The sequence below is a fragment of the Chlorocebus sabaeus genome, chromosome 7 (assembly GCF_047675955.1).
Source record: "Chlorocebus sabaeus isolate Y175 chromosome 7, mChlSab1.0.hap1, whole genome shotgun sequence".
NCBI lineage: Eukaryota > Metazoa > Chordata > Mammalia > Primates > Cercopithecidae > Chlorocebus > Chlorocebus sabaeus.
In genome coordinates, this window is record NC_132910.1 from 102,550,461 (window position 1) to 102,568,704 (window position 18,244).

Genomic DNA, 18,244 nt, shown 5'->3' on the forward strand with positions numbered 1-18,244 from the left:
GGTCATCCTTCCTTTTTTTCTTTTCTTTTCTTCTTCTTTTTCTTTCTTTCTTTTTTTTTTTTTTTTTTTTTGAGACGGAGTCTCGCCCTGTCCTCAGGCTGGAGTGCAGTGGCGTGATCTCGGCTCTCTGCAAACTCCCTCTCTTGGGTTCACACCATTCTCCTGCCTCAGCCTCCCTAGTAGCTGGGAATACAGGCGCCTGCCACCACGCCTGGCTAATGTTTTTGTATTTTTTAGTAGAGACGGGGTTTCACTGTGTTAGCCAGGATGGTCTCAATCTCCTGACCTTGTGATCCACCCACCTCCGCCTCCCAAAGTGCTGGGATTACAGGCGCGAGCCACCGCGTCCTGCCCATACTTCCTTTTTTTCCACTCATGTCTCTCCATAACTAGTCACTTCCTTCATCAGATGTGGCATAAAAATACACAGTTTTCCTTAGGTCTTTGGGTCTTCATTTCTGAAAGCTCCTGTGTCACGTAAAACTTTGGTTAAATAAGTGTGTTATGCTTTTCTCTTGTCAACCTGTCTTTCGTTATAGGGTTGTCAGCCATGACTCTTGTGATGGGTGAGGAAAAGGTATCACTTTTCTCTCCCATACCATGGCAGTGGTTCTCAACTTTGGCTGTATATTAGAATCACTTGGGGCATTTTAAAGGCGTATATACATGTCAGTATCAAGAGTTTATTATTACTTAAGCCCTAGTTTCTGGGAAAGCACTGATCAGGTGCTGAATTCTGGAAGGATTGCTTTTGGATTTCTGTCATCAAACTGAGTCCATGCTAATTCTGTTCCCGGTGTTGGCATTGGCCTGCATTTCAGAGACCTTCTTCAGCCTGTGGTCCTCTCCATCCTCTCGTCTCAGCCCTTGGCATCACAGATTTGACTTTAGCCTGAGGATGTGCTGCACCATCAGACAGCTTGGGATAACTGAGTTACCATAAAACCTGCAATGTTGTCTCACCCAGTGTCATGATGTCTGAGCGAGCACTAATGCATTGCCCAAGATCGTATCATGGATATGCTGCCTTCTTATTACAGCAGAAAGGTGGGGTACTGAGGATGAGGGCTCTAGGGAGGGCACATCTCTTTACAAGAGATCAGCACTGTCTAACAAAGACGACTGCTATCTCTGTGGTATTTGGTAACCTAATGCTTATATTTTCATTTTGCCCGTGACTGATAGAATTAAGCATAAGATCGTTACTCTTATTTCTTGAAATTCTGCAGCCTCCCTTTATTCAGATTCCTCAAAATGAGTAGACCGGATTCACTTGGGTTCACTCGATTGGTATGGCCTATGAGAGTTTCAAGTCGTGACAACTGGGATTTCAGATTCCTTATTAATGAGTAGGTGAGAAAGAGTCCAACAGGAGCCAAAGAAAGGCACCTAGCGGAAGTCTCCAGGTGAAAAAGAACTTTCTGAAGTATTGGCTTATTCACTCATTATTTTATTGGCTTATTCCTTCATTGTTTTCTTTTATTTCTTGGTCCAGAAAAAAACACATTTATTGTACACCATTGAGTTGGAAAGGGTCTGTGGGTGCCTGTCTCACAGTAGGTGCACCTCCAGTATTTGTGGAATGAGTAAATAAGAAAATGATTTCTAGAAGGAGCTCATCATTAATTGCCCTGATTTACTTCTTGTTTCCTAGACATTCTTGTCCAGTCACTTCTGTAATAAATACAGACCAAATTCTCCTGTTTACTGGTCTCTGTAGCTGCCTTTCTTCCTGACTATTTGCTGGAATGGACATTATTTCTGTCTCATTTCTACATTATCTCCACATTATCCTCTGGCTTGTCAATCATAACATTCACATGTATAAATCCATTTTTATCACTTTTTATCTATTGGGAAAAATTGGAGTCAATTTAATGTTGTTCATAAATAAAGTATACTCTACTCTTCTATTTTTTTGTCTTATTTTCTACACATTTTTATTCTGCTTTTTGCTTAGTTTCTGTCCTTTCTCCATTTTTCCCTAGTTGCCATTTTCTTCTTCATACATAGATCAGGATTAAGAATGAGGGAGCTGAAATTAAAAAAAAAAAAAAGAATAAGAGCTAGTGAAAAATTTTATTTTACAGAAGAATTCAGATAAAGATATCCTTATTTAGTAAGGACATTTTTTCCTTTTCATTAACTCTAATTTATGCTCTGCATTTGCTGAGATAATAAAAGGAAACAACTGAAGCCAACTCGGTTATTATTAGGGTCCTAGTCAGCTTCTTGGCCAGGTTACTTTCTCCTGGATGCCTTGTCGAGGGACTGGCCGGCACACAGTAGGCCCTTGATACATGTTTATTTAGTTGCTCAAATGGAAACAGAGAGGCTTTTAAATCTGAAATTAGTTCAATAAAAAGATTGAAATGGAAAAGGGGGAAAAGATTGAAATGGAAATGAGGCTTCAGGCTTCTCTGTGGATTTTGTTTCTCATTCCTGCCTGTTCTCCATTAGCATTGATAATTGAAAATTGACTGCATTTAATCTCAAATCTATTAGTTGATAAGCCATTTATTTTCCCTGAAAACAAAAATCAGTGGTGTTTTTTGACTGTTTGACTACTTATAAATTGATTTATTCAATTAATTTTCAAAATTTTGCTTCATTTTTGTCTTGCAAGCTTGTCCTTGACTTCTGAATGGTTCAAATAAATTACCCCTCTAAAATTACAGGAAAGTTGGTTGTAAAGAATCTCAAATTGCAGAACCCAGTTTTCCAGTGATGCAGGCTTTATGAAATGAAAACAATTAACTGTTCAAAGCTGTAGTTTAAAATCTGCCTTCTTCCCAAGACAATGGCAGAGGCACCTACATTATTGTCTCAGGCAGTTCCCCTCAATGAATTATCCTTTAAACAACTTCGATTACATACATTAGTTGGGAGTTCTGTTTCATCAGCTTGTCCATTTCTTACAGTTCTCCTGTTCTCTTACCACCAAATGGGCATGATTAATCTGGGGTTTCCTTCTCTTCTAAAGTTTCCCAACCATCTCCCCCTTTCTTGGTTTCTAAGAACTGCTCAGGTTTTTCTCTGAAGATGAGTCTTTCTCTTCTAGATTTCCCTTTTTAAATTTTCTAGGTTAGGCGTTTGTTGATGTATTTCCTTCGTGGTCAGAATTTGTTACCCAGTGAAAATGTCAATACCTGCAAGTTTTTTCCTAGCTCTGGCAACATTTCCTGAGAACAACTGGCTGATTTCCTTGCTTATATATTATTTTTAATGGAAGTACCCTTGACCCTGACCTGTTCTGTAAAAGTAAAATTTTGTTTTATTTTCTCTAATTTTTGTGCTGGGTCTTGAGCCCAATTATATTTATTTTGAAAGCTATGTTTTCAGTTTTTCTTCCCTAACTCATTTCGACAGTTTTTTACTTCGATTGTCCATTATCTTTAGCATGAAAACTAGCATAACAAAGTATAATCAATTGGCTAAGAGATTGCTGTTAGTGATTGTGGATGTTTAACCATACAATCAATGAGTTTAGTTCAGGTCGCATGTCCCAGTGTAATATATTAACTCTGTTGCTTAGAAGCCTGGGATTTGCCCATCGGAATAGCTGAAAGTGATGAAAGGAATGAAGCAAACAATCAGAGGTAGAGACGAAAGTGCCATAGCCGGTTGCCGACTGCCTAAAATAAAAAATCTATTACAGATCTGACACATGTGCGACTTTTTCTATTAGCAATCACTGAGCTACATCTTAGACAAGATTTTTTGTAAACGTCCCAGTGAAGTTTGAGAACCCCTCTTTCCCCTCCCTTTCCACAACCCAGGAAAGGGGAAGAAAACAACTTAATACAATAGGTTTTCTTCATCTCCTGCTGATGCGAATGCCTTCATTTCTCTGCCTCCACCTGTCAAAATGGTGAAAAATTTGTATGTGATTGAAAATGAACATCTATGTTGACTGTGAACAAAAGAAAATAAACAGGCACCTTTCTGCCTGCAATTTCAATGAGAACATTGGTTTCAGACACCTACATCTACCCTGGCAGTCCCTGGCTGGTCCTAACCACTCCACCTCCCAGTTGGAAATCTCAGCCAAGTGCTACAGTTGGCCTAAATTTAATGCAAGGCAGCTCAGAGGACAAAAGACAAGTGAGTGCACCGCACACCATTTTTGTTGTTGTTGTTGTTGTTGTTGTTCCAAAAGTGAAATTTCTTTCAAGGAGGCCAAACTGCTCCTCCTGAAACCACTGTGATCCACTACGGTTTTCCCTGAGAGTGTCTTACTGGGAATATGCCATAGTTAAAAGACAATGTCACCAGCCAATGAATAGCAAATATTGGGGCTGACTGAATAGCTATGAGCCAAATCTAGATCCCAATGAGTGACTTTAGAGTGCTCCTCTTCTCATGTTTAACCTGCTCCTCTTTCCCCACCCTCTTAGTGCCACAGGCCTTTAATGGGTTCTCAATACCTTTCAATGCCAATTCAACAACCTAGTGTCTCCAAGAGAAATGTACACATTTATTTATCTGAAAGTGGCCTTTGTATAGGGAAATAGCCTTTTTGAATTTAGTTGTAAGGATGACTCACTTTGCAGAAAGCCAAAGGCACCCTTAGGTGAGAAGGGGTAACAAGTAGGTCATCTTGAGGGGGACCTTTTCAGGCCAGGATGGCCCCACTACCAGGCAGACTCGAGGTTCTGAGGGGACTTGAGGTTGGGCAAACAAGAATACGCGCTTGCTGCAGCTAGTCAGAAGGGCCAGTGGATTTGAGTATTTCAGATCAGATTCTGCCTTTGTGACACTGCATCTTTGTAGGGAGAGACATTTCACAGTGTGTCTTTTAATGAAGATTCTAAAGTGATTTATGATAATTCAGAGATACTCATCTGGAATGGTGTTCTCTGCAGATTAATGATGATGGGAAAAAGTAGTGTGCCCACATCTGTTGAAAATTAAATGCTGTTGGAAAATGTTTGTCATAAATTGTTAATGAGGAATTCACAAAATTTTTCATTCAAACACCCCACCCCTTTTATGGACAAAAACAAACCAACAAAACACACACATATTGAATTGAGAAAAGATCAGAAGGAAATATATTAAAATATTCACAGTGTTAATCTAAAATGATGGGATCCTATTTTCTTTTTTGTACCAATATGTATTCTAAATTTTCTACAAAGCATATACAATAACATTATTAAAAATTAAACACCATCATTTGCCTTTTAACACTGCACCTGTTTTTGAGGTCATCCAACAAAACGAGACAAAAATTTCCCAGAGCTCCGGAAAGTTAAGTGGAGCTCAGAAGCATGGAGTCAGGTGGGATGTGATGGCAGGCCAAGCACACGCCTCACCCCTTCCCAGGTGCCCCACTGTGTAGATGGCCATGACAGCTAGCTGCGGCTCAGAAAACAAACCAGAGAGAGAGAGAGAGAGAGAGGAGGCTTTTATTTGAATTGTCAGCCTTAGCCTTGAGATACAGTGCAAGTGGCTTTAACAGCCAAATCACATCTTTGCGAACAATGTCACAAAGATAGAAAAGGAGCATTATATTTTTTATCTCAAAGATGTCCTGAATAAAGTATACTTGGTTCCAATTTCATCTTGATAGTGCCTCACAGATCACAGTGACAGCCTTTCTGGAAGAATCGCTGATGCTGGGTTTACCTTGGTTTTTTTCCACTCAGGGTGGAGAAGCTCTGCATTTTTATTAGCACACACCCAGCACAGACCCATTATTATTATTTACCATTTTAAACGTCTTCTTGGTTCTGATGGATTTCTTAGCTCAGGTAACAGAATGTCCTGGTCTTTAGAGAATGCAGATGGGACGGGTGAGCTTTAGCAAGGATCCCATCTAACTAAACACACCACAATATCACCTACCATCTGCCGCAGCATATGCTTAAAAGGCACGGTTTACAAACTAAATAGTAAAATTCAGGTTTCCATGGCCCACATGATCTGCAGTATAAAATCTTAGCTGTATTTTTAAAGCCATCAGGAGCCAAAATAATGACAACTTTTTGCAGATCTCTGGTGCCAGGAGGGTTTGTTCACGAAAAGATCTAAGCAACCTGGAAGATGGAACCTCGCTGCTGGAAAGGGCATGCCTGACTTCTTCCTCCTCCCTGGTAGGAACAGGCCCATGGCACGCTGAGCATCTAAGTTAAAGGCCCCAAGGAAGGCCACACTGTCAATAGTCTTGAGTTGATCCTGGAGTTTTTAAGGCCAGGTCCTGTTTGGTTTGGGGCTTCACCTTACCCAGGGGCCAAGAGAAGAAATACGCGAAAGTGTAAGGCAGGGCCGTGCCACTCCTGATGGGGACACTACTGAAGCTGATGTCAGACTGCAGACAAGAGCACAGGAAAAACCCCAAGCACAGTCTCCATGGAGGTCAGTCTCGCCAAGAGCCTGAGGTAGCATCTTGGTGCCTTGAGCTTCCCAGGGGAATCTGACAGAGGCAGAGGAGGAAAAGCAAAGCAGAGAGGAAGCAGATCAGAAGAAGGGAGGAGGAGGGAGTTTCACAGGCCTCTCCAAAAGTAAACTGGGGATTGTTGAGCACAGTGATAGCACTCTACGGCTCCACTGCTCACAGCTCCCAGACTCACGGTGGGTCAGCGAGAGGAAGGGTGATTAGAGGAGAGACAGGGTAACAGGCTTCCCCCCAACAATGTGTGCACACTGAGCAGCAGACACATTACACCTCTGTTGACTCAGGAACCCCTTTATTCTAACATGGGTTCTTAATCTTCCCAAAGAACCCACATTTCTGAGCTATCCTTTAAGATTTTCACTGATAGACCAGGCATGGTGACTCATGCCTGTAACCCCAGCCCTTTGGGAAGCTGAGGTGAGAGCATTGCTTGAGCCTAGGAGTTCAAGACTAGTCTGGGCAACAAAGCAAGGTCCCTATATCTACAAAAATATTTTTAAAAAATAAAAAATAGCTGGGCGTGGTGGCAGGTGCCTACTGTTCCAGCTACTTAGGAGGCTGAGGTAAAAGGATTGCTTGAGCCCAATGAGCTAACATCATGCCACTGCATTCCAGCCTGGGCAACAGAGCTAGATTCTGTCTGTTAAAAAAAAATTTTCACTGATGCTCATTAAGTTTTGGTATGTGAATGATGTTGAAAATAACACTGCTCTGGACCTAGTGGGGAGAGGATCATAGCTACCTAAAGTGGCCATATGAATCTTTGGAAGTGTCTTAATCCTGTTGTCCCCATCCTATTTTGTATACTTGCAAAAGATATCCAGAATCTGGCCATATCATATCAACCACTCACTGGCTACCACCTTGATCCAAGGGTAGCAGCCAAACTTTCCCACCTGCATCCACTCTAAAGCCTTCTAACTGGTCTCCCTGCTTTTACTTTTGCCCCCAGCCCACTCCAACTATTCCAAAGCAGCCAGTAATCCTTTGAAAACATTGGTCATGCCAAGTCACTTGCAGGATATGGCCCCCCAATCTCTCCGACCTCATCCCCTGCTCTCCACTCAGTCACAGCCAGGCACATTTCCACCTCAGGATCTTTGCATTTGCAGTTTTCTCTGCTTGGAAAGCTCATCTAGATATTGGCACCCATCAAGTCTTTGCTTAAATGTCTCCTTTCCAGCAAGGTCTCCCCTAATTCTCTTTACAGTTGCACCCCTGCCCCACCTTCCCTGACTCTTCTCCATTTGATTTTTCCCTAGAGCACCTAGCAGTTCTCACTTGAAAAATATGTCATTACTTATTTTGCTTCCTCTCCATGTCCCCCAGTACACTAGAATAGAAGTTTCTTGAAGAGCTTTAAGTCTATGTTGTTCACAATTGTATCCTCAGTACCTAGAAAGGTGCTTCACATTTAGTAGGTGCTCAAAAATATTAGTGATTGAATTTGCTCATTTCTTCCAGAAGTCTTGTGGGCACCTTTCTTACGTACAGTTTTATATATTTAAAGGTCATGCCCGATTGAAACAAGAAAAACATTTGTAAAATTTTATACACACTGTCTGGAGGCTGTTCAGCAGTCTATATATGAAATAGGCTATAAGTGGCAGCCAAGTGTCCTGTAGACAGAAATCCACACAAGCTCACCCACAGTGGCTCATGCTTGTAATCCCAGTGATTTGGGAGGTTGAGGGGAGGATTGCTTGAGGCCAGGAGTTTGAGACCAGCCTGGGCAATATAGCAAGACTATCTCTACAAAAATAAAAAAATATAAAATAATTAGCCAGGCATGGTGGCATGCACCTGTAAACCTAACTACTTAGGAGGCTGAGGTAGGAGGATCACTTGAACCCAGGAGTTTAAACCCGTAGTAGTGAGCTATGATTGCACCAATACATTCCAATCTGGGTGACAGGAGAGACCCTGTCTCAAGAAGAAAGAGATCTACACAAGAGAACCTTCTAAATCCTTGATGTTCCTTCTTAAATGGAGTTTTAGCTCATTGGGTGAGGAAAGAGTATACATCTTATCATTATTTAGTTTGTGTCTGGTGCTAGAAAAATGTTATTGTCCCTCCAATAATTCTTTCTAACAGACCACTTTTGAGTATCCTAAATTATTTTAAAATGAAATAAAATAAAGAAACATAAAATGTTGATTTGATGCCAGATCTATCCAAGCCCATCTGTATACTTGTTTATTTTTCAAGAGGCTTGTTTCATTAGAAATTTGGACATACATGATGAAAGCTTATTGGATTGTTTTTGGTTGTGTAGTTGAAAATGGCTGTGGTGGGACAAGAGCTTTAGAGGCCTTTCAAGGGTATTATCCAGTACTTTTTCTGATCTTGCTTACATGTACCAGCCCTATTGGCTAAACAGCCATAATTATTCTCTTGACTTTTCTTTGTGAATTGATATTGCTATTGAAAATAACATCCCTGAAGACAGAGCAAGGTAATATTCATTTTTTAAAAAGCTATCTTATTATGTTTACCTTGCTGTTAAGTGTATTTCTTATTTAGCCTAGAAGTGCTGTAGTGTGGCAAAATATTGTAACTTACATAATAATTGTAATTTAAAAATGAAAACCACTAGGTATCTTTTCTTCTTTGCTTTGGTTTTGCTGGCTGTATGATTGTTTTGGCTCTATCTGTAAACATACATAAAATGAATAACAGTAAATGAATTACAGAGGTATAATTCCATTGAGGGTTCTGGAAACAGCTTTTAGCCTCAAGAGCCAAGCTCTTACAGTCTGTATCGAATCAGAATTGCAAGACAGAATTATAGCTTTGTTACTCAAGGTTTGCTTGTTGTTAATTTTATTGAGAACATAAAAGCTAATATGAAGCATCTGTCGCATCCTTGACCCCTTTAAGAAACCTGTATCCATGGCAGCTGATACCAGGTAGGAGGAGGAGGCCCTGAATCCTCACAGGGTATTATAAAAGAGAAGGAAAGAGACGCCTTGTTCCTTGAATATCTCTTTGACACTAGATCTCTGTGGTAGGAGGGTTGGGATGAATTTCAATCTGTTCAATCAACTTGAAGTTATTGAGCTCACACTGTTGGCAGGTCCTGTTCTAGATGCTGGGGTCACAGTAGTGAACAAATGAAGCAAAATCCTTCCTGCCCTTTTGGAGTACTTATAACTACAACTAAATCAGTACATGTGACAACCCATTTTACTCAAAACCAGCTAAGGAAAGATAGTTTAGGAAGGCCTTCAGGGCTGGGGTGGGAGTGTGTTCTTTTAAATAGAATGGTTAGGAAGGGCTTCACTGATCAAAAGGTATTTGGGCAGAGACTCCAAGGAAGCATGGGAACAGTATTGATGCAGGTCTCTGGGAGAAGAGCCCCCCAGGCACAGAGGGCAGCCTGTGCAAAAACCCTGAGACAGAAGGCTTGGCAGAGGGGACAGCAAGGCTAATGTGGCCAAAGTCAAGTGGGCAGAAAGGGAGGGATGGGGCATGAGGTCCCAGAATATTTGGGGGACAGGATCCTAGATGGCTTTCTAAGTCAAGGGAAGGCTTTGGGATCTTCTGAGAAGAATGGGAAGCCATCAGAGAGTTTCAAGCAGAGAAATTACATTTTGAAAGGATCATTGTGGCTGCTTCACAGAAAACACACAATTAGGAGGCAAGGGTTTAAATAGGAGAATAGTTAGGCTACTGCACAAATCAAGGCAATAGATCAGAGTGGCTTGGAAGAAGGTGGCAGGTGGAGGTGTTAAAGTGGATTCTACTTTTAGTTATATGCTGAAGGTAAAGTCAACAGAATTTGCTGACAGATTGGATGTGGGATCACTTCACAGTCTCATTTCCGTGGAATTGCTACAAGGTACACAAAGATCTTTGAGATTTCTCCTCCCTTCTGCTTTGGCCTTGATGATAGGTGTTCAAATATTGGTCATATTTGGGGTTTGTGTCTTCCTTTGCTTGTTTTTGCCCTGGGCACATATATAGCATTTGCTAGGGCATAAGAACATGACTCTGCTGCCAATTCTGTTTTCTGAAACTGAACGTTGTGCTGCCACTGCAGGGCGTTCCCACTAAAGCTCAGCAGTTCTCCTGGATACAAGAACAACAAACGTCTCCATTCTTCCACACACCATCCCCTCTTTGCATTCATTATTCTTCCACCACCATCTCAAACGTCTCCTTCCTTCAGACTCTGCCAAAGCCTGAACTGCTTCATGTTTAGACTGATGCAATCTTCATCCTGGCTTTTTTTTTTTTTTTTTTTTTTTTCATGCTTCCAGAAAGCTAGCAGCTAGTAGCAAAAATTATCCTTATCCATCTTTGTTTTTATCATCTCAGATAAGTACAAAATCCCTTTCAGTTTTCTGTCTAGGCTTCCAATTCATTCTCCTTCCACTGTACCTCCCTCCTCCCCACCAAATTTAAGTTGTTTAGCACATATTCTCATCCCTATTATTTTCATCTTCAGCACACATTTATATAATTTTGGATTCACTCTGGCAAACCACTTTGAGAACTGTGAGCACATAAAGCAAGCATAGGGTCTGAACTGGGGAGAGTGTTTTTTTTTTTCCATTATCTGGTCAATCCTGCCTAGCAGAAGAGAACTGAACACAGTAAGCTTTACTGTAATAACAAACAGCAATTGCAGTGCAAATCTTCATTTTTTCCTTAGTGCAAAATAATTTTCATGTTAATCATTTATGCAACCTATCAAATATTTCTGGCTCTTTTCCTTCTGATGCACAAAAGAGGATTGTAATTCCTGGCCCCTTTTTGGTTGGATGAAGTCATGTGATGAATTCTGGCCAATGACTTGTGAGTGGAAGTAATATAATTTCTCAGCCACTGCATTTAATTGCCAGAATACAACTGTAGTTCCTTTCCTTTATTGGGGATGATGGTGGTGACTTCTAAGACGGTGATCTGGATCCCTGATGGTAGCCTGGGTTACTGAGTTACTCTGGGGAGCAGAGTCTTTTGGCAACCTGTGGTGGATATCCAAAATGAGTGTGAAATCCTCGTTTTTGCTACTGAGATTTTAGGGTTGTTTATCACTGCAGCATAACCTAGCCTATCCTGGCTGATATATTCAGGTCATCTCATTCTGTGATAATTACTTGAGTTTTTAATCCTGTTAAATTGAGAACAGGACCTCAGACAAATAAGGATTTGGATGGATATAAAGGACTAACAAGTTAGATGCCAGAATTGTCTATTCTGGTCATGGGAGGCCTAAGGATGATGGTACGAGAAAGGGGGAAAGGGTTGCAAACGGAAGAAGTAGAAGGACCCTGAAGCCAAAATGAAAAAATAGCTGGGGTTTATCTAAGATTGGTACTGTGGTCTGATACAACTTCTCCATGGTGACAGAAAAGAGATTTAGTCTTTTCTGTCTAACACTTGGCCTAATCCTAGATGCCTCCCAGCTGGGGGTCGCATTTGGTCAGGAGGGAACTTCCATGGTGACAAGAAGACAAGGCCAGAGGTGCCACTGCCTCTGTTTCATGACCTCCAAAGGGGACAGTTAACATGACTCATTTTCCCAGCTCTATTGTGGTTATTCAAATGAGTGAACGTAGGCAATGTCTGGGAGCAGCTGCTGCGAGGTCAGGAGAACTCACCAAGGCCTGATGCTGTTTCAGTATCACAGCATGTCAAAGGAGTGATTTCTAGCTTCCTGTAGACACCATTAGCTAAATTGCAGTATCTGCTTCTCTTATTGTCTTTGCCAGGGTCATTGTTTCTTGCACTGAACCTTGGAGGAAGGATGAGGAGAGAAGTGGGTACCTTCTGCCTCCCTCTCCTTTGGTGTGAAGTCTGGAAAAGAAGCCTACTGTTTAGAAAGTTGCTTTGTTCCTAATTGGCATGAGGAGGCTTGAGAGAACCTCTAGCTTTTGCTTGTGTTATGATTTTGTGACAGTGGGAAGTCAATCTTAGAGCATTTACAGCTCTCCCGAGCTGTCAGTAACTCAGAGACTTCAACTCCGATTAAAACCTATGACTAAAAAAAATTACCATAATCCAGTGACAGGCATGAAGAGAAAGCCATAATAATACTGATAACAACGTGCCAGTTAAGAGGCTATTATATTTAGTGCCTTACTTCAGCATAGAGAAACCATCTCAGAGTTGCCATTGATATAACCAGTGCCTTGTTAACAGAAGTGACCTGATCTTTGCAGGTCTGAGATACTTACCTGTATATACCTGTGGGAGGAAGAAGAAAAAAGTGAGGCCACCTAGAATAATTTGTCTGCTGGAAGTTCTGTCGTTGGCAGGAAATGGGAGCTACAAACTAGTGGGGTTATCAGCAGGGAATGGGTTCAAAGTTTCAGTCCAACAAGTCCAACTAATTGCCCGAACCACACTGAAAACCACACTTAAAACTCTCTTCAGGGTCGTCAAAAACACTCTATGTTGTCTCTTTTTTCACCAGAGCTGTCCTTCTCTCCATGGTCATCCAGTAAACTTCTTTGCCACTCTACCTTGACTTTGAACACTGAGTAGTAATACCACATACTCCGATCTCATTTTCTTGGGGCCTCTGTAAGGGACTCCAGCTGTTTGATAAGCTCATTTGAGTGAAGTTGTTAATGCAGCTAATGTTGTAAGGTGTGCCCTTCTGACTCATCTATTTGCATCTTAACAGGCAACTTTCAGCTTGAAGGCCAAGGTGTTACTACTTAGAATTTAGGGCACAGAAGGTTGGTGTGTGTTGGTAGTGATATTTGGGAGCACGAGTCTGTTTGGGGGATACTTTAGGTCATACCAGGTAAGTGCATATTCCTTTGCCTATAGATGTAGGGGGAGTGATACAGCCTTCTATTTGCATTCTGGGACTCTGTGAATCTCTTCAGTTCTTTAGAATCTGTTAAAATGCCGCCTCTTCCAGATACCCTTCCTTTGTGGAAATGGGATGCATTGCTTACTGGCCTTCTCTCCGAACTTACTGTACACAGGTGCAGTACACATAATCTGAATATACTTGGAGGAGTGCACATACAACTGTCATTTAAGCAATATAGGCAGTCATGTGTCATCGTTCTGTATGATTGAATAACAATAGTTACTCCACTACCAGGTTAGTGAGCCCTTTTGAGAAACCTAGTTTCTCTTTTGGAATAGAGATTTCAAGTCTAAGGGACCTCTCTATTTACCGACTATAGATATTAATCAAAGACTACACTCTGTTTGAACTGAGTATGGAAAGGATCCTGTGTGTGTTTCAGTCATACGTGCACACACATGCAAAAATATACACAGAGCAGCCCCTAGTAGGAATTCATATTATGTTAAAAACAAAGGACTCTGGAATAAGTGGAAATAGGTACCACATATTTGGAGGGAAATTTGACAAAACAAGTATCAAAAGTCTTAAAAACGTGCATATCCAGGGCCAGTTGCGGCGGCTCACACCTGTAATCCCAGCACTTTGGGAGGCTGAGGTGGGCAGATCACTTGAGGTCAGGAGTTCACGACCAGTCTGGCCAACATGGTGAAACTCCGCCTCTACCAAAAATACAAAAATTAGCCAGATGTGGTGGGGCGTGCCTATAATCCCAGCTACTCGGGAGGCTGAGGCACGAGAATTGCTCGAACCTGGGAGACAGAGGCTGCAGTGAGCCGAGATCGCACCACTGCACTCCAGTCTGGGCAATAGAGTGAGATTCTGTCTCTATTAAAAAAAGAACAAAAAAAAAAAAACAAACAAAAGAAACCTCACATATCCTTTGACTCAGCAATTCTACATTGAAGAATTTATCCTAAAGTTTTAATCAGAGATGCTCACAAAATATTATGTATCAGGACAGATGATGATGTTCATCAAAGCACTTTCAGTAGCAAAATATTAAATAATTCACATGAAAATAAATGGAGGATGAATAAATGGCTTTTGTATTTATAATATTTATAAATATTTATAAATATATAAGTAAACTGGTAAACTAAAATTTAGCCATTAAAGTTCCTATCTTAGGAGAACATTTGATGGCATGGTAAAATGCTCCCAATCTATTGATAAATTTAAAAGTAGGTGATAAGAGATAGTGAGTTTAATCTAAAGTTTGTAAAATCTGTACAATATGCATGGAAGAAAGATTGGAAAGACACACACCAAAATGTTGACAGTGGTTACCTTTGAGTGCTTAAATGAGTGATTTTACATTTCTTCTTTATATTTCATATTGTCAATGAGAATTATTGCTTTTATAATCAGAAAAAGATGATTAAAAATAGAAAACTCATTTGTTCAAAAATTCAAGACAAAAAAGTTACCAAGGTGGCATGTAACAAATAGGAAGGGTTGGCCAACTATGGCAAGCCTAGCAAAGATCCTTGGGACAGCTTAGGAAAAGAGTTACGGTTTTGGATCAGAGGAAAACTGGGTTGGAATCCCAGTTCTGCCACTTGCTAGTGGCATATTAGTTAATCTAAGCTTTAATTTTCACTTCTGGATGATTGGGGACAATAAAATCCACCTCCTGGAGTTATCTAGAGGATCAATGGGAAACGTTAAAAAATAATAGTTGTTATTTTTAGTGGCACAATGTTCTGGTTCTTCCCAGTCACCTCTGCCTAGACCATCTTAGTTACCCATGAGAGTCACACTGGCTATGGATTTGCCCACTCAATTATACTCAAAGGTTATTGTTTTAAAACGTAGATTCTGTTATAATTCAGGAATGACAAGGCTAACAGATGAGGGAACAACTGGTCATTGAAAAGATAGTTTGTTACACTTCCAGATCCCAAGGGGAGGGGCACACCACACCATGGAGGGCCACCTGGAGAAGCACTGGGATCAGTCAGGAGGCAGAGGGAGGGGAGAAGATGTGGGTAAGAGCCTTTATTGTGGTTTCTATGAAGGAACAGGCATGCAGGATAAGCAGGCTTAGGACTAGCTGGTTTGAACCATTTTAGTGGCTCCGGGGCACAGGGGCTGTCTCTAGTTGCTTGGCTCCTGGCCCTGGGGTGATTAGGTGGACAGTGACCCAGAGTGTGAGAGCCTAATAAAAGGGGTGTTTGGGGGTATAGGTTCTGGATTGGTTGATCCGCATTTGAAAAAGAAGTTCCCATGTTTACTATCTTTAGGCATGGCTGTCCCTGGGAGGAGCAGTCCCTTTGGGATCAGCAAGGCCCCAAGATATCAAAACATCAAAAATACAGCATAAAAAGATGATTAATACAGTTACAGGTTGGGAGTAAATTAGCTATACCACCTTTTATCATCCCCACAAGGAAAAGGGTCAGACCTTTGACATATAATACAATCCTTGCAACCTCTGTTTTATAGAATCATACTTGTCTTTCTTTTTTGGCTGTTTATTTTCTGTGTAACAAATCATCCCAAAACTTAGTGACCTAAAACAATAACCAGTTTATTTGCTCATGATTCCGCAATTAGAGCTGAGCTCAACTGGTTGGTTCTTTTGCTGGCCTTGCCAATGGTCACTCATATGACTGCATTTAGCTAGCTGGACAGCTGTGGCTTAGGCTCAGTGGGAGTGCTGGCATGGCTGGACCTCACTCTCTCTCTCTCTCTTTTTCTCTCTCTCCCTTCTCTTGTCTTGAGAACTCAGGGGCCTGACTTTCTCCAAATGATCTCTCCAGCAGACAGGCTGGACACCTTCTGTAGCACCTCAGGGTTTCTAAGAGTGCAGAAGTAGAAGTTGCCAGGTCTTATTAAGGCTGAGTCCTGAAACAGGTGCAGCATCACTTGCACTGCACTCTCTTGGTTAAAGCAAGTCATAGCCCAAGCCAGAGGGGAGTACATGAGGTCCTGACTTCCAGGAGTTGTGTACACCAGGAGGGGTGTTTCACTGGGGGCCATCAATGTAATGAACTGTCATAGCAAGTGAGGCAGAGCATTGATTCTAGCAATTCTTTTAGAGACTCTGAGACCCTTGGAGACAGAACCGTGGAGATCATCTAGCCCAGCTCATTGAGGAAATGGAGGTCCTGATGACTACTGTCCACAGGGGCTGTGTGCATGCTCTGGGTTTTCTCTTAAAAATGTGACAAGTTAAGGAACCATGTATATTTTGTAGAGAAAAAGGTCTTGAAATGGTAGTGGCCAATTTTCAATAATCAGGCCCCAGAGAATGAGGATATGCTATATTTTCAGACGAAGTATACTAGGTCACCACTGATCACACAATCACTGGAATGACTTGACAAGAGGACCAGAGTGCCACTTATCTGAATTCTCAGTCAGCCAAATGGGAGGATGTTTCTTTTCCTTTATAGGCTTATTGTTAAAAGGTGTTTTGTACCACCAAATAATTTCCCTCTAAAGAAATAAAAGAAATCCTGGGAACCAGTAAGATTCGTGACTTCTGCGAAATCCTAAATTTCCTTCAACAATTTCCCTTTTCTAAAAAGAAAAAAAGTCGCTGGATGACCAAGATGGTTATAAATTCCTGGGTTGGTATTTAGGCTCACGGGGTAGTTTCTTCAGCTGAGGTTTCTGAGCCTCTTCTCAGGGAGATGGCGCTGCCTCAGACTTCCCCAGCACAGTGCCCCTAGTGGCAGAAGAGAAGGATGCGTGCTGCTGGGCTCTAGTTCTAAATGTACCTGAAAATACTTTGTCTTGAATTTTCCTCTTAGTCTTTAAAATTTATGTTAACCTTTCCTTCTGCTCTGTGATATATTCATAATTGTTTTAAAACAAAATATAATGTTTTAGATTATTCATCACTTACCCAAGGGATAGTCAAGGCTATCCCTGTCTCCCCCTCCCTTCCCCTCCCCTCCCCTCCCCTCCCCTCCCCTCCCCTCCCCTCCCCTCCCCTTCCCTCCCCTCCCCTCCCTCTAATTACTGGACATCTTTGAAACACTTGACAAAACCAATAATTTTTAAAATTTTAGATTATATTATTTTCGGCAAATATTTTAAATCCCTCCCGTTTGACCTCCGTGGGACGAATATACAGTCATATACTCCATAACAACGTTTCTGTCAACAACAGACCACATACAGAATGGTAGTACCATAAGATTATAATGAAGCTAAAACGTTCCCATCACCTAGAGAGGTTGTAACTGTGGGAAAGTTGTCGCACAACGCATTACTCACGTGTTTGTGGTGATGCTGGTGTAAACAAACCTACTATGCTGCCAGCCACATGAAAGTCTAGCATATGCAATTATGTACAGTATGTAATACTTGATCATGATAATAAAGTGTGTTACTGGTTTATATATTTACTACACTATACTTTTAATCGTTATTTTAGGGTGTACTCCTTCTACTTAGAAAAAAGTTAGCTGCAAAATAGCCTCAGGCAGTTATTTCAGGAGCTATTCTAGAAGAAGGCATTGTTAGCATAGGCCATGACAGTTCCATGCTGCCCCGAAGACCTTCCAGTGGGACAAGATGTGGAGGTGGAAGACAGTGAGAGTCATTGTCCTTACTCTGTGTAGGCCTAAGCTAGTCTGTGTTTGTATCTTAGTTTTTAACAAAAAAGTTTAAAATGTAAAAAAATTACATAATTTTAAAAATAGAAAAATGCTTTAAAAATAGGATATAAAGAAAAAATATTTCTTGCTCATTGGTACAATGTGTTTGTGTTTTAAGTGTTATTACAAAAGAGTCAAAAAGTTTTTAACAATTTAAAAACGTATAAAGTAAAAAAGTTACAGTAAGCTGAGGTTAATTTATTATTGAAGGCTGTAAGTTAATTTATTATTTTCTAGATAAATGTAATGTAGCTTACATCTACAGAGTTTATAAAGATTAAGGTAGTGTGCAGTGATGTCCCAGGCCTTCACATTCACTCACCACTCACTCACTGACTCACAGAGCAACTTCCAGTCCTGCAAGCTCCATTCATGGTATAAGTGCCCTATAGAGGTGC

General features: G+C 41.0%; 1 long non-coding RNA gene across 1 annotated transcript in view; it reads left to right on the forward strand.

Annotated features, from left to right (window-relative positions):
* The first annotated feature begins 12,481 nt into the window (after positions 1-12,481).
* Positions 12,482-18,244, forward strand: part of LOC140712109 (uncharacterized) — a 31,499-nt gene continuing 25,736 nt past the window's right edge. Inside the window, exons 1-2 of the long non-coding RNA XR_012093558.1 lie at positions 12,482-12,615; positions 13,036-13,158. This is a non-coding gene — a long non-coding RNA (uncharacterized lncRNA). The remainder of the gene's footprint in view (positions 12,616-13,035; positions 13,159-18,244) is intronic.